Genomic DNA, 5,234 nt, shown 5'->3' on the forward strand with positions numbered 1-5,234 from the left:
TACTCTTGTTGTGCTTACTTTGGCTGATATTGTCACGAGGTCGTGACGTCGACACATGACTTCACACCTATGCCGTTCTTTGTGTTGGTGATGTTCACTTGCACATGTCATAGTCATTATGGCAAATGACACATTTGTCAATATGTATTCAAGACATGTCAGACCCTCTTGAAGTGATGGCGAAAAAGGATTGCCAAATCATTTTATGCTCACAGACTATCCCTTCAAAGCTTTCAGAGTTGCTACCTTGACAAAGACTAGTCTGCTTGTTGAAACATTGGCTCCAGTGACGCCCCTTGTTCAAGAATTTTTCATCCTTCCAATAGTTTGTAATTTGTTGGCCGGGAGAAGGTCACTTACAAGAGAACAAAATATAGGCGAAGATTGCCTAGTGCCATAGGCATTTGTAATACACCGCATATTTTTATGTATTTTTGTATTTCACAGGTCCTTATCACATGCTTAAACGTGCACCTAGAAGCCACGACTTGGGCTTGGTCATATCGAGCTCAAGATGACACCTGACACGAACATGCCAAAAATGTCAATTTGCGAAGTGAAACGATGCGCTGCATAGGTGAACTGAGACAAATGACACAAGAACACGAAACGGACAAGGACCTTGCGTTCGTGTTCTTGTGTCATTCGTCTCAGTTCATCTATGCAGCGCATCGTTTCACTTTGCAATGCCATACCAACTAGCCCCAGTGGAAGCACTACTAAGAGAATGTCAACTGCAACCCCTACCTGCCAGGAAAGGATCGGTGGATTCGCCACTGCCCTATGCAAAGTTAATTTGGTTTGGCACATGATCATAATGCACTTTTGGCATGCAAATCACCATAAAAATGTTAACATTTAAGAACTGAAATGGGGTACAGGGGGAGACAAGCCCAAAATGCTGCCATTGGTAAAAAAAAGTCAGTTTTGCCGCAATGGCGAAGCACTGATTACGATAGCAATTATTTGGAATGTTATACAAAGCAAGGCTAGCAGCTTACTCCTTTAGCACGAGACCTGGCGTGACCCAAAGAAAAAAACGTGTAAGGAAACGCGGCGGCTGCAGCGAGCGAAGCGACCTTCGTGCTGTCTGTGGCTTCAACACAAACTTTTCGATGTGAATACGAACACATTCAAAGGTATGAGCCGTAGGGTGATCCCCTGTAAAGGTACGCTGCGGGCGACCACTCCCGGCTGGTCAAAGTACGCATTTGCTGCTGGAGTCAAGCAGCGCCCCTCCTCCTACGGCACCAATCCATGAGCCTTTCGCGCGACACGGCCGGCTCGTTTCATCTCTGCTTGAGCCGCATTCTTCGGCAGCGTTCGTGCGCTTTCACTCGCACATAGAATATACGACGCGCCGAGTCGTGTGGCCTTTATACGGAACATGACGGCGACGCCGACGGCAATAATGCGACCGAAGTGTCCATATAATTGCTGTCGCAATAGAGAAAAAAAAAATTAAGGCAGCTTGGCACTAGTGGTGCCAAGCCTGAAGGAAGTGCGGAGCTGGGCGGCCTTCCTTGTCTCTCTTTAGTTTTCTTTCTTTTTCTGTCTTTTCTCTATTTCTGTTTAATTCTGTCTCGCTCTCTATTCCTTTCTCTTTCTTGCTTTTTCTATTTTGCTCCCATTTCTCTCGCTTGCTTCTTTCTACCTTTTCTCTCTTTCTTTCACTCTTTCTGTCTCTACATTTGTTTCTATTTCTCGTTTGCTCATTCTGTCTATGCTTTGCTTTTATTCTATCCCGTCCTCCTTTTCCTCCTCCACCCTCACATCCCTTTCTCACTCTCATCTTTGTTTGTAACCATCAGTTTCTCTTGCTCTTTCTCGTTTTTCTCGCTTGCTTCCTCCTTATGTTTTTATGTTTCTTTGATTTTTTCGTTTTCTGACTCTCTTTCTCTCTCATTGTTTCTTTGTTATGCTTTACTCTCTTCCCTCCGTCTTTCCCTCCTCTTCACCCTCATATCTCTCCTTCTCACACTAACTTCCCTTTACCACCCCCTTACTATATACTATCATATGCTAGGCTCTACTAGCGTGCCTGGATAGCCGAGTGGTTATGATGCTCGCCTTTGGAACCTAAGAACATGGGTCCTCGCCAAGAAATCTTTTTCGCCAAGAATTTTTCTATCTTTCTCTCTCTCTGTCTCTCACTGTCTCTTGCTTTCTCTCTGTACTCGTTCTTACGTCCATCAAATCGCCGCACGTGTTCTGGGAGCGATGCAGATGAAAAAGAGGACGAAGAGAACGCGTGCCGGTTTATGATGGTGATCATTTCTGTTTCCGACAGACAAATTACGGCGAGCTTAAACAGCTTTGCTGTTAAAAAGTCACAGTTTCGCCACAAGGGCGAAGCAATAAATGCGATAGCAACTAATTGGAATGTGATATGCAGAATGGCTAGCAGCTCGACACTTGCAGCGCGCTGCTCATACGCAAAGAAGGACGCACGAAAAGAGCGCATGTATACACAGGACAAGCGCAAACTAACTGTGGCAGGTGTTCGCAATCGTCCTGTGTATACTTGTGCGTTCTTGTCGTGTGTCCTTTGTGTATGAGCAGCGCGCTGTAAGGGTCGACTATGCACAACCAGCTAGCCCGTACTTTGGCTTTTTTAGCTAGCAGCTCACTCATTTCGCAAACATGGCCGCTGCAGCGAGCGAAGTGACCTTCGTGTAATAGCTTCAACGCGAACTTTGCGGTGAAAGCACAACACGGCTGTTGCATATGTGGTGGCCGTGGCACAACACGTACAAACCTCCCATCTCTAGAGATAAGCGCGCATCCGCGAGCGACCACGCCCTGCAGCTCAGTGCAGGGCGGAGGCGAGCATCCTAACTCCGGCGAAAGACGAGCGGGGCGACGACCTTTAAAGTGCGCCCTTTTTGCCATCTCGCGGGTCAGTGAACAACAAACTAGCCTACCACGCTGAAGCGCCTCAGAGCTCTGCGTACCGCCGCGGTAATTGGGGTATATAAATAGCTGGGCGTTGGTGAGGGAGAACGTATGCTGCGCGGCGGTGTTGTTTAACGCATCGCACTGCGCAGCGATGGGTCACAGGTTTGAATCCTCAAGCGCGCGCTTTAAAAAAGTTACTTTTCTTTGTGAGTTTTATATACAGAACGGCACGGCGACGCCGACGGCAGAGACCCGCCGAGAGTGTCCATGTAACTGTTAGGGCAAGAAAAATCTATTTTCTCTCCATGGCGTCGAGAAGGCTCTGCATTGAATGCGTGGGAAATGAAATCTTCATTAAGGTGGATGGCATTTTAAAATTTGCCCGCATCTTCATGCGACAAATATGCTGTTATAATTTGGCCCAAGAAAGCACGCGTCTTTCACCGCAAAGAGCCTAAGGAAGTGGGAAGCTCGTAAGAAAGCATTTGCAAATTATGAAAAAGTAGTGCCCATTACAATGATACGTAATAAAAAAATTCGTGAGCCACGCATTTCCACTCTGTGAAGGTGGACATAGGCCTGCGCAGCGTTCCCCTTCACGGGGGGCGAGGGTTCATCACGGCGCCCCCCCCCCCCTCCCTATTAAGTCAATGTATTGGGGCAGAATTTGCGCCCCCCTCTTCTTAGGTGACTGGGGGGGGGGACGCCCCTGCCCCCCCCCCTCCCCTCTGCGCACGCCTATGAAGGTGGATGACCGGCGAAGTTGTGTAGCACACGGCACAAAGGTGACAGAGGGAAAGAAACTTTTATTCGTTCAGGTGATTGATGTCTCCGCGTCCATAGGTCGGCAAAAATATTGGAGCTCACTCAAACTCACTCAGGAAATATGTTTTGCTCTGAGGGCTCACTCGGAATCAGACTCGTCAAACTTTTTCTCAACCGGACTCACTCGGACTGAAACTCATCAACATATTGCTCAGCCGGACTTACTCGGACTCAAAACTCACGGCTTGACCTGAGTCTCAGTGAGCCTGAGTGAGTTAACTTATGAGTCTGTCAGCGTAAAATGAGCTTTTTCGATCAAGTTGTCAATGCTGTTTAACGCCAGCATTTCACATAATCAGTGCTATACGAATAATACGTACGATACGCCTTTTGATTTTGTGCCTTTAAAAACGAGTGATCAGTTGTTTCATTCCATTAAGGACACTTTTATTATGTACGCGACACGTGCTATTTTTATCAAGAACTGCCCGAGAAGAGAGAGAAAGAGCAGAGGAAGGCAGGGAGGTTAACCAGAAGTTTGTATGCGGTATGCTCCTGCACTGGGGTTGGGAAATATAGGGGGTCGAGAGCGAGAGAGAGAAAATAATTAAAAAATTACACCATTTCCCGCTAAAAGGGGACCATGAGGCGATGCGAAGCCGGAGCACTTGCACGATCCCGTTCCGTTGGCGCTCTTTGGGCATGCTACCGACCTCGCGTCGTGGAATGCGAAGAGCAACGCTACGCGCGTCTTGTCTTCCCTCTAGCCTGGCCAATTCTCACAGGGCGAGCGGGGAACGCGGTCGGCAGGCGTGCGAGAGGGGGGGAAGCGTAGGAGAGGAGAGAGAGGGGGAGGGGACGCGCATGCGCTGGTGCTCATCGCGGCGTTGCGCAGGAGAGAATTTCGGCTTGTCTAGCCCGCGTGTCAGAGGAAGATTGGAGAAGGGAAGTGGAAAAGGGGACGGGAGAGGGAAAGTAGAGAGGGAGAAAGGGAGAGGGGGAAAGGGCGAGGCGGAAAGGGCGAGGGGAAGTGGAGGGGGTATGCGCATGCACAGTAAAGGCTCTGTTATACGGTTATACTCCGACGTGCGTTCGCGTCAGCCCGCGGCTACCGCGGCTGCGGGAGTTGGCGACGTCAGGGTCGTCACGTTACGTTGACGCGAAAACAGAGCACTCTATACTCCCACTTGCGCGACGCAGTACGTCGCCTTGACGCATGCGCATTTGAGCGCACTCGGCGTCCCTTCTTCACGAAGAGACGCAGACGGAGTGCAGTCTGGGTAACGTCGCCGGCGCGGAATGCAGCATGTCGCATCTCGCGCCGGCTGCAGCCGGGGCGCGCTGACGGACGCCGGATTCGTCGGTCGCGCCGCGCGTCGGACTATAGAGTGCTGCGCGTTTGTTAGCGTAGCGTCGCTGTGCCGAGCGTGCGCGCGCGTCGACGTTATGCTGGAGTATATCAGCCCCTTAAGGGTGGTCACGCCGCACACCACCACCACCGGATTGAACTCCGCCATAAGATACTTCGCATCTAATAAGGAAAAAGGAAACAATCACAACCACACACACAC

The sequence above is a fragment of the Rhipicephalus sanguineus genome, chromosome 10, assembly GCF_013339695.2.
Source record: "Rhipicephalus sanguineus isolate Rsan-2018 chromosome 10, BIME_Rsan_1.4, whole genome shotgun sequence".
In the NCBI taxonomy this organism is placed as follows: Eukaryota; Metazoa; Arthropoda; class Arachnida; order Ixodida; family Ixodidae; genus Rhipicephalus; species Rhipicephalus sanguineus.